Source organism: Fopius arisanus, unplaced genomic scaffold (assembly GCF_000806365.1).
Source record: "Fopius arisanus strain USDA-PBARC FA_bdor unplaced genomic scaffold, ASM80636v1 scaffold00037, whole genome shotgun sequence".
In the NCBI taxonomy this organism is placed as follows: domain Eukaryota; kingdom Metazoa; phylum Arthropoda; class Insecta; order Hymenoptera; family Braconidae; genus Fopius; species Fopius arisanus.
This window is the reverse complement of record NW_011887776.1, coordinates 473700-486093: the sequence shown is the minus strand read 5'-3', so window position 1 is coordinate 486093 and position 12394 is coordinate 473700. Positions and strand designations below refer to the sequence as shown.

At 41.0% G+C, this 12394-nt stretch overlaps 1 protein-coding gene across 2 annotated transcripts in view; it reads right to left on the bottom strand.

The window, feature by feature from the left end:
* Window positions 1–11585, bottom strand: part of smash (smallish) — a 35493-nt gene extending 23908 nt beyond the window's left edge. For both annotated transcript variants that reach the window (XM_011304251.1, XM_011304254.1), the window contains exon 1: window positions 11202–11585. The gene's annotated coding sequence lies outside the window, so the exon portion shown is untranslated. The remainder of the gene's footprint in view (window positions 1–11201) is intronic.
* Between the last annotated feature and the right edge of the window lie 809 nt (window positions 11586–12394).

The window sequence follows — 12394 nt, the reverse complement described above, 5'->3', positions numbered from 1 at the left end:
GTTTATTTATCCCACCCCATGTGCAAATGGAAAATTGAAATTCTTTAATAGACAGATAGAGCCGACGAGCGTTAAATAATTGTCGGCCTCGACATGTCACTGGTGACTCGTGACTGACGCGTTGGCACGCGATGTGGTAGGTTGCTACAACATTGTTGCAGAGTTCAATGATGTACTAGAGCCATCGCTTAATAAATTTGGAATTTAACCACGAAAATTCCACAATCCACTGACAATATTTCCGAGTAATACTCAAAAACAGGCATCCTGTCGGGATGGATGGAATGGTGGCAATTACTGAATCCCGGACGGCGCCAAGTGGCGCCCTGAAGATGCACCGAGACACACAGATGTGTACACGATGCTCTCGGTACTTCATCACTCCAGGAGTCAGCAGAAGCTCATTGCATTGCCCCCAACAGTATAAAAAAAAATTCACATCTCTCTTCGGTTTTGTTGACTTGCCTGGACATTAGGTGTATATATATTTGTTGCGAAAGAATCACCAGGGGTAATCGAATGGGATAAAAATATGAGGGAGAGAAACGATATCGTGGGAAAACTGCACTGGCCAACGACAAGAAAACCGATAAATGCCCGAGCGACATTGTCGGAATTGCTGCATTCCGATTAGGTATTACAGAGTCGACACAGGTGATATCATGGGAAGAATGTTTTTTTTTTCTCTATCTCTTTATCGGCACGTAACGCTTCGAAGAAACATCAATTATTGCGTGTTATTTTATTGTTTCCCTATGAGTTGAGAGAGAAAAAAAAAAATTGCTTCGCTAACTGGGATGAAATAAGAGATGACCTTGACGCATGACTGCTCCACCGACAGGTATTACGAAATTAATTTTCCATCAATTTGCATACAGTGGTGTTACATATGTGTATGTATAAATTCCATAGATGAAAGGATTCGTTTGATCAGTCGTCTACTATTTTCATCGCGATATCTCGTCTCGTCCATTGTCATGACCTTCCAATCCCGACTTATCCCCCTTTCACCGGTGATAAATTAGCACATTGCAGAGTCATCTGGATGACTCGGTGCACTGTAAAGTGATAGTGTGTAATGCAATAAAAAATTCCTCACCAAGTATGGCAGCTGAATCGGGCACACCGTCAAAATACACCGGTGAAGTCATTAAGGCCGACCTGATTTCATTGTTCTGCTGACACTATTGCTCTCTAACGAATTGTCAAGTTAATTCGTGATAATGATCTCATTGGCTTTTATTCAGCGACTGACACTTGACGTGGATTTTTTTCATCTCCCGAATTGGTCAACAGGCGATCACCTGACCATTAATAACTTTCCACTTCATCTTGGTGAATTAAGTGGAGAAATAAGGGAATTGCAACAGAAGTATAACGCAACTGGCTATTTGGATTGGCACACACACAAGTACGTCTTGCCATTTATGGAGAATAATATCTGCCGATTATATGACGATTTAATCGACGAAGTTTGTCGTTTAACGAGGGCCACAAAATGATAATAAAAATGACGTGATAACGACTGTCAACCGTGAACATATCGCCGAGAGTTGCATTGTTTGAAAATTGTTTGAAATTACTTTCTACTCATTGAAATTAACCGGAAATTTATCCTCATTTTTTTACTGGATAAAACATTTGAGGTCATTTTTTTTTGGGGGGTAAAAAGAAAGTTATCTATCGGGATATTCTCATCTTTCAAAATTTCCAAGGGAATATTTTTTTTATATTCAGTGAATCTTCGTGGTTGAACGTAATTTTTTACCGAGCGCAGTCTGAACTTCTGGCGTCTCACGGGCGATCTCTTACATACGAAAATGTTGAATATGTGTTTGTCTAGTCTTCTCGTTTCTTCCGTAAGAACGGTAGAAGAGTGCTTTCCACAAAGTGACTTTCTGAGAAAACGCAACTGCTCCGGCTCTCTGCGACTCTCAATAAACCGTTAGAATTATTACGGGGAATGGCAACAATCAGGCTGTCTCGTTGATGGTCTGAGACCAGTGTTTTCCCATAACATTTGATATCCTCCATACGACAACGGATATAAAACTCAATATTGTACTTATCTCATTATCGCGATACGCGGTAGTGCATCGACCAAGTAACCGTCCGGATTAAATAGAACATGGGTGGCATAATTTCATTGATTTGCCAATGAAAATATTGCGGAGCACCTAATATGGGCCAATGAGTTGGGTAGATCTCTTGTTACTCGTGCGATCGGTGAAAGTCTGCGTGTTCAAACAAACTGGATACAACACACAGAAGAGTACAACTTTGTGCTCACGCGCTTCTCTTCAACAACCTGCTCCGATTCCAAAGGTGTATTTCGTTGCGTCATCCTTTCCCCGTACGAAATTAAAAAAAAAAAATGAATAAATACCGGATCAAAAATTATTCACCCCCAAAAATCAAAGTTGAAGATCGTAATCAATAGTTGAAATCGTGAATTCCGTTGGATTTAAAATTTGGAGTAGAGTTAGAATAATCACTGGAGAATGATCGGATGATAATTTCGTTGATGAGAAATTGATCAGGGAGTGGTGAGTCGATGTTTGATGATGAATTGATGGACCCTTGGATATTGAAAATGAATTTGTAGGAGAGGAATTTATGTTCGAGTGAATTCAAAGTACTTGATGCTATTTTGGGTGGTACCTGAGTACCACGAGGGTGGGATTACTCTGTAATTGCTGGTCGATCGCGTCGGGCGTGAATTACGTAAGGGGCGTCTGCGAATGTAAATTGGAAGCCACCGGGGGGAATATCAAGCTGCACCCTAGTCGATCGTTATCCCATGTCGACTCTTGGTTGGTTCATTCCCACGGCTCGTTAGGGTCCGAGAGAGCACGCCAGGAGTTCAGAAACAGTGCTCAGGGTAGAGTAGCATTACGTGGATAAAACCAGGTATAACACCAGGCGAGAGGAAGAGATCTCCCTGAATTGTTCCTAGCCACTTTGGGGAAATAGAAGACCGGTTATCCACCGATTTTCGTTCCATCCCCATTTTTCAAGTGCATTGAAACCATCACACAAATCTCAATCTCACACATGTAGACATTTACATCTGAGATTTAATTCCCATTTTATTGGGAATTTATACAGATTTTTTTTTCAAATTATAATCGACGCGTCCAATTATGGACGGAATGGGCTCAGAGGCGAGCATTATCTCGATATAATTTTTGTTTTGAAGCCTTTTAAAGGAGGACTATGTCTTGAATACCTTGGATGAGTCTAAACGAGGCTATCCGCTACGCGACGCATCGCGAGACTCAGATTTCCATTCGTTAGTGTATAATTAGCTGGGAGTCGAGAGCGCTCAGCGACTTCACTAACATTAGATATTCTTTCCACCGCTCGTGAGAAATATTCTATAATTTACAGTTCCCCTGAAAATACGCTATGAAACAATCATTCGATTACGACCCACAGGTATTTCCATAAGCCAAATCCATCTCCATTGTCAATTGTTGAAAAAATAATTAATCGAAAATTCGAATATTCGGATATGAGTAAGGATGTGCCACCGAACTGTAAAAAATTCCGGCACTTCAGTCTTCAAGCAGGTGTACATTTAGTGATTGTCAGGGAAAAAAATGCGTGATGGGTGTGTCGCAGGTATATTGAGAAAAAAAAAGCAGCCCCAGGAAATGGTATGACTAGTTATAGGAAGTAACTAGCGTAGATTTTAGCGTCCATTTATTATTGCTCGTTCAGCAACGTGCCACTCCGTTAGTTCTAACCACTCATGAATACACCAAGGCACCTTGAAAATCAAACGAGCATCGCGTGTCTGAAGATGAGGAGTGTCTGCTAAAGGTACGATCATCAGCACAAACTCCACCGACAACCAGAACTTGAAATTAATTCAATCACTGGACATCCACCGTAAAAATCACCAATTGATAATGGAATTATCCAAAAGAAATTTCCTAATTGGTGATATGAATCGATTAACATTAGACGCGAATGGAAATTCACGTGGGTGTGTCTAAACTGCCATAAATTCACGGATTGGATGATAATTTTTTTTTCTTCAGTGACTTCCGGCAACACTCAATGTACCTTCATTCACCACCGCCTAAGTGCTGCAGTATAGAAAGGAGGATTGTGATATTATGGAATAATGAAGCAAAAAAAAAAACAAGAAACAGTACTCCAGTAGCTCGGATTCGAGAGGAGACATTCTCTTATCTCACACAAACGCCTACAGAGTGAGCAAATCCACGTTCAGTTACTTAGCAGTGTCCAACATGGAGCGAAGGGGAGTATCAACATTTTTGTACAATTTTTTTCTCCCCCCATACAAATTCTTTCCCATATTTTTTATCCTCCACTTAACAGTCTTGCACTTCGTGAGGGAAAAAAAAAAGAAGAAATTATTTATTCCTACGCTAATGTAGCGTGAGCGTCCTTGAGGGTGCATATATGATCTGTTGATCACCTGGGGGAAAGGCAAAACTCGAGTTTCTGGAAACGAGAGTTTGTACCCGATGAATTCCGAGGCTGTGAGCGTCATCAAGAGTTACATATGATTACGCTCGCCTGTACGAACAGCTAGAATTATACCTTTCACCTCAGCGGGTGTTTGCGACTTGGATTTTAAATGGACCATAACCGATTGAAGAACCACCAGCGAGAGTAACCAACAGTGATCTACACGTTGATGTACCACCGACTGGGATTACAATTGAATCATCCTGAGTTTAAATAGTGGCTGGGTGTCTTGGCCTGGCACCGATCGATTCGCATATTCCATCGGTCGTTCTCCCGTTGAATATACTAGAATAGAGATACCCCCGGTAAGACTACCAAGGAAAAGAAGCCAGATAGTGTCGGATCTGGCAATCTTCCACTCGACTGAGTCTCGCCTTTATGGCTCTCTCTATTTTCCGCTTTTACTCCATCGAATAGCGCGCATATGTCGTACATTTTATTTTTATTGAGGCATGATAAAGGGGCTGGTAATGGGAGTAAGAAACGACCTCACTTTCGTCTTCATTCGACCTCATGGTACGGTCCTACATACATCTGGTTTATCCATCGTAACATCCGAGGAGCAACATCGTGGGAATCACCTGCACACGCTAAACTTTCTCAATCTCTTTTTGAATTTTTTTTTCTCCACTTATAGGAATTCGCAATATCAATCGAATGCATCGTGATGGTGGATAAACAAAAGGAATTCGTGATTCACTCAGTTTCACCTGATCAGTTCCGGTATTTAACAATTGGCATTGATGACGAATTGATAAGATAAATCACCAAGGTGCCATAAAGGAAGACTGAATTTAGCAATTACTCATTTCGAACTCACAGAATTCCCAGTAGTTGTTTCGTATAGTCGAAATACACACATTGTATTTCATTCTCATTATTGTGATTATTATTATTTTTTGAGCCAGCACACATTGGCAATTGAGTTGAATTGCATAACGGTTGAGCGCACCTCAGAGGCCGACTCTTGCCTCCTCTTCTGGTGTTGAAGCGTCTCGGTGCGGTGCCCTCAACTGCGTGAAAGACGTAATTTTTCACTGACGACTCACGCATCCTCCTGTGCACACGAACACGAGTATTTTCAGATAAAATAACTCAACGAGTGGTACGATAACGGAGTTCTAACGTTGAAATCACCATGACAATGACAATGAGGGTTCTCCTCCCCAGGTTAGGGATATCCGTTGGAGACTACTACCACGTCCTCGTCAGGAGCAATCGTCAGAGCTTTATCCCCAAAATTGCACCACCAGGGAGTTGAATAAATATTTGAATTTATATTTCATTAACCTGGTGGATTACACAACTTGGTGCAAGTACCTCCTCTCTTGGAAGCGCGTTACGTGCCTGGTGTAAAGACACGAGCAAGTGGTATAGAGTAAACGCGTTCCTGATGCCGGGTGTTCCATGCCCTCTTACATAATTCCCTCTTAATCTACTGACTTCAAACAGAATTTCTCCTCTTGGAGTTTTTGATCTACACACCGGTGATATTCTCATAACGCGAATATCCTGGTGGTAGGCGAGGATGGGCCACGCTGATGCATTGGTGGAATTCCATGTGAGTGAAAATATATACCTCCCCCTGACATGGGGCCGAGTTTGAAGTGAGTCAGGTGCACCAGCAACTCGTGCCAACGGTATCGCGTGTATGTTTTTGCAGTTTAAGGACCGACCAGGACGGGGGGTCAATGTCCCCCCAGCATGCACATGTAATTTGTATCCAAGTTGGTTGTATTTTTCATATTTACTTCTTTTGAAATAATTTTATCCACGAGGTATTTTCGTATGAAAGCGAGGAATTCCTTTGAAATTAAATAAACGCGCGTTTTTTTTCTCTTCCTTTTCTTCCGTTTGTAAAAATCGTCCCAGGTATGCGGAATTGTTCGGGGAGTGAAATACCCCAAAAAAGCCCAGAGAGATCTCAAGCATGCGTTTTGTCTGTATTTCGAATTGCAGGTGTGCGTGCTGGGGACAGGGGAGAAGAGCTAAGCAGGTCAGTTGGAAATAAATCTTCCCAGGGTAGAAAGGACAGCTGCCAAAGTATCTGTAGCACTTGGTACCAATCACATTTATATCACCCCGATTGTGATTCACGATTCATCCTCTTGGCTATCGATTGCCTTCTAGGGTTGTGCACCGAATAAAATAAAATCCACCGCGAATGAATCCTGAATTCCCTTGGAGTCGTGCTATCTATTCGTCACCAGCAGTTGGAAGTTGCTGGATGTAAAAGACATTTAGCGTTTAATTTCTTTTTCTCAAATGTTATGCCTAAGGCGTGGCGATATGTCGTATGAACAAAAAATAAATCATGCTCCTTTTGATTTTTCCAGTACAGAGCCAATATAATATTCACCATGTTTTTGATAAGATACAACTATTTAAAACATGACAAACAGTTATCGTGGGTATTAGATCAACTGTTGAAGCTACTCATGTTGTACTTCCAACTGAGAGACTGATGGTGTGCAGAGTGCAGCATTAACAATACAACATGCCTTCTTCACTGAATGATTAATCATACTTTCGCTTTTTCGATATCAAGGGGGAAATGTCAAGTATTGCAGTCGCGTTGGAAGTCGTTATTAGCCGATTTTCTTCGGTTGAATTATGAGAAAGAAAATTGAATTAACGATAATAATAAGTCAACTGTGAATGGAGAAGTGAAATAATTTTTTTCTTTAAAGAGGGTGGAGAGGGAATTTTATGCTGTATCCACCAGTCACCGGGTGTACCAGCAATTATGGGTCTTCGCAAGTTCTTCGACTGCGGTGAGTTTTCACTGCAATTTTCCGGTTGCCTACTGTCTCTATCCTGTCCATACCATCGAGGAGAACGTAAACCACCAACAAGGACACTAGTTAACGATGATTTGCTCGAGTTGAGAGAAACAGGTAGAGCCCGTTGTTCGCCATTTTCCTTTTGTTTCACAAGACCCTGGACACTGGTCATATCATAATTCTCTGTGTCTCAATACTCAAGCTGTTTCTCATTGTGACAATGAGAAATCATTCCACAAAAGTTAAACTGACCAATGATTCGATATATTTTAGAAATAAAGTTGGAAATTGAACAGTAAAACTTGTCATTCCATAGCAAGAGCCAGTGTTCCATGTCGAGGATTTCATTGTGACGGGATTTCCGGTATCGCGTGTACACACTTACTAAATCATCGAATACGTGTGAACAACTGTTGTCTTGACAATAGGACGCGGGGTAAAAATGAAGAAATGGGGGGAAAAAAAATCTGTGGAAAGGACACAAGGCGCACCTGAGATACAAGAGGTATATACCAAACACTTGGTAACGGATATCTGATACTCGAAACTCAAGTTTGTCCTCGCGACTCGATGTCTAACTCTCCTCGTCGTCACGCTTATCAATTTACATGGATATATTCAATCCCGGGGTGTTAGAAAAAATGGGGGATAAAGATGGCGTCTTGATATCAACAGTAAAATTAGATATAAAACCGAAAAATACACCCCAATGCCATCCACCGGACCCATTCCAGATAACGAACGAACAATTTAAATAAATAATAAATATCCTTATCGTCCGGATGGGTAAATAAAAAAATACTAGAATGACATTAAAATGCAGGTGAAGTCACTGTCTTGACCTTGATATTTACATTACAAATAAACGGAGAAAGTACCACTGGAAATTCTCTCTTGCTCGGTTTACACGTACCCTGACGTATTTTATTACAGTTTTCAATGACAAATTCCTGGGAAACCGAGACTGTTAGAAATAAATTCTCATTTCACGGACTGTTCGCAGGAATTTTCAAACGAAATCGAGAGTATACCTTCCAGGTCTATGAAAATCATATAAATTCGCGGTGACTTAGAAAATTTCCACAACATTGTCACAAAATTTGTGCTCAATTTTTCTTTTCACGACTACAAAAAGTCTGTACCTCAGTAATCGACGCCGCCTCCTGCACAAGCGGTGTAATTACGTCTATCCCTCGATTTCATCTCCGACGGTTCTCGCCTTTAGAAATTGCCGAGTTGTTAGAAATAATAAAAAAAGTTGAAAACAAACGACAAAACTCATAATCCACGACACCTGAAGTACGATTGACTTCGTCCCTGCGGTTTTCACGATTAACCCCGATGAAACTAAAGTCCCTCTTCCCCTGGAAAATCGCCCAACATTCGCCTGAGCGAGGTACAAGTCGGCTTTCTAAATTCGTATCGATATCTGAAAGAAGTCTCACTTTCACCCTGCACATCCCGTCGATTAAATCCATCTCTCCCCATCCTTATCTCCTACCGTTGTATATTTTAAAATACATCCACGAGATCACCAAAACAACGATTAAAGGACGATTGCTTGTGCTATTTAAGCGTTGAGGAATCACATATAAAAACCAGAAGATCCCAAGATTATCTAGATCAGTCTCACTGATCTAAAACGTGACTCGTTAACGTCAATATCTCTCCAGAGAATCTCCCTAAAGACTTCCCGTGACTCTAAAATCCTCTCAAGAACCACAAAACCCTGATTTGTAGTAATTGTTTTTCCCACTCTATCCCTAAATCTGAAATCCCAGCAGGCCCTCATCGTCACCGTAATTACTATTTAGGGAGACAAGTGGTGGCTTTCTTCTCGCCGCTGTACCACCGGTTTTTTATTTTCCTTTTATTTTCTATTGGATAGAAAATTGGAAATACGTCGTAACGGCATCGGCTATTCTCGTGGCTTATACAACGCACATTCTGGTCTTCTCCGTCATCCCCATCGGTTTTCCCCTCTAATCCCTTCCTCGTTTGATGCGGCAAGTGTTTTTCAATGACAAAATAAAAAATTCTCAGCGTGATATTGTGTGTACAGTAGCTGGGAATGCTTTTCAACTTTACTCCATAGAACAGCCGATGAGCAAAACCCAGTACGTGACGACGCACACTGTATGCAACGGTATTACACATTACCCTCTCTGTCTTATCCTTTATTTCTTCTGTTTCTTCAGTGTCATACACTGGGATCAAGTGAATAAGGAAAATATGACACTCCCGATCCGTACGGGTCATAAATGCGTCGTTTATTATTTTTTTTTGTCGCAATTTTAGGCATGTGGAATGCCATTTATTGGGATCTGTCGACTTCAATTCAAACTCAATGATAAATTTATTTTGTTTCGTTTTTTTTTTCCTTTGGTCTCATTACGGCAATTATCTCTCTTGCTATGAATTTTTCGGTGTGGCATTCTCATTCTGATTCTCAATCAATCGTATAAACGAGATTGTTTTTCGATATGAGTAAACGGTACCCGGTGACCACCGGTATTTCTACCATTACGGTATACTGAGTTTTTCTTATTGAATAAAGCTTTAATTAGGGAATATGATGGGGCTTTATGCGGATGATGCACCACGTGAGTGAAAAATTAGCATTGAATGGCTTCTTCGTTCATGTTGTGATTGAATACAACCAGGATGGTCTAATTTGTACCGAGTAATGCGTGCCTTACAATATTTTTGAACGGGATCATGACCGAGGTTGGGAATTGACGAAAAAAAGAAAGTGAGTGATGAACAAGGGGTTTAATTAGTCGTGTCTCTAATCTCAGAATTTTGTCTGATAATAAAATCTCGTATGAGTTTCTACAATAAAGCGAAAATGACTTGGGAAATGGAAAGTCTCCCGAGATCTGTTGATCCGATAGGACAATTCCGGTGTGTTGATTAGGATTGAGTAATTAGCGACGATTAGAACAATCTACATGTATCAAATAATGATCCTGTGTTGGGCGCTCGAGAAATTTAACAGTGCAAAAAGCACGACACGATTGCCCTTGAGAATTTCAGTGTCTCGAAATTTTTTTCCAGCACTTAATTCCACTTGAAATGACTGGAATTTCGAGGCTCTCGGAATCATTTAATCCACTGGCGCCAGTGTGATTTTTCCCTTTTCCAAATGAATCAGTCAGATGAATTCAACAAATTTTGGGGTGGCAAACAAAGAGGAGATGAGAGATGTAATGGCGTTGAAACAGAGTGTTTTAAAATTCTTGCGAGAGTCCCCCAGAGACTGGCATGAAAACAAATGTACCGGTCAATGAACTGACGTTTGAAAAATTCTGGGAGATTAGTTATTTCCGATGGTCGTTCGGTATGTATTTGTATTTGTCGTGGTAGAGGCCCTCACGTGTCTCATTATTAAAACAGAAGGACGTGTCCTGGTGGATCGACAATACTCATCGATTAATCCCCCTCGAACACACGTGCTCTCTATATCGCGATGTACCGACTCACGTTACGACAGTTACAACGGTATCACAGGTAACATTCGTTTATTCAACCCGTCATCAATCCACCAAAATGTCCCTGACAAATCGTCGAGTCCCATCGGCACTAATATTTATCCGTTGGAATTTCAAATACCAAAATACTAGTCTAGCCTATCGGAGAATTGATCTTACATGCCGACGACCTTCCCCAACTCACCGGGGGAAAATGGATGACGAATTCCATCTTCGCGGATGCGCAACGCAACCCTCTTCTAACGCTCAATTTTCTTCTCCTTTTATCTGTCTTTCTCCTCTTCCAGGAGTACAACATTCATCAGGCCCTTCTGCACGTCTCAAAAATCCCCCGAGAATCCTCCAACCGCATTAACGCATTACCTCATCGCATCGTAAACCCGAAACATTGAAAAACATTGGAATATGGAGTATTGATTCCTACCTTCGTACAGGATCCGTGTCCTCACCGATAGCAACCGAGAGTTTAATATCCAAGGGTTGAATACAGGAAATCCAACTTCCGTTCGTTTTCTTCTTCACCCTTTTTTACCCTTTTTTTCGTCGACTTGTATTTTCACTCGATTTAACAAAGTTCTCACTTCGCGGGATGACGGATTTTTCGCGTCACACCATGACGGGACTACTCACTGTTTTTACAGGTTACAAATGGGATTGGGGGTTTTTTTTTTAATTGTTTAATTAGGGGGGGCTGTGGAGGATGAAAAGGCTGTCACGGGATTGGTGAAAATGGGGGGAAAAAAGTGATGGTGTAACGCGCACCTCGATAATTTTAAGAGCTCAAGTAGACACGACCGAACAACTCGACTTGGCGTGAGAGACTGTCGGGTAAACTGTGCGGGGGAGACACTCGGGGGAACTTCGGGTTGTGTCGGGTAACATCGGGGCTTGTGGTGTCCGTTGGGTTTGAACATAGTGGGGCAGACTTCTAGACCCAGTATCCCGCGGGGAGGTTGCAGCCATCTCGTTCCGATTTTCGATCCTCTGCCCTCTCTATTTTCAATTCTCCTCCTTCAGTCTATTCGTGTATCTCCAAAATCCCCATTTTACCCAATAATTCTAATAATTTCAATAATTTCAATAATTTCTCCAAAGTTCCCGTCACTCTGAGAATGGATCATGTAAGTGGGGGAGATGAGACAAAACGGACACCTCAAGGAACAAATCAATTGTTTCTCGAGGAAATGTCCTTGAGCATTTTCAAACGGCACAGAATATAATCCCAAGAGGGGACGAACTCTGTCGATGAAAATATTTTGTTCGGCGGGTGGGGGCAAACGAACACCCTCCAAATTCATTTAAATATTCATTGGGTTTTGAATATTCATTAGATTTTGTAATTCTGCATGTATTTCCTAATTGAAAAATGGCAGCTTACGAATCAGTTTTTATTTTTCCAAGCGCCATCTATACAGCCACATCTATGTCCTATAATATTCAATTGTTTATATAAGCGTTTAATTCCGTATTTCTTTTATGATTCAAACAAAAAAAAAATAATGAAAATAAAAAAAAGGTTAGGGTGTCCGTTTTGCACCCATCTTTGGGATTTTTGATAACGAAAATCGTAGGACAGACGTCAAGATAAATTAATTATAATCTATCTCATGAACTTAT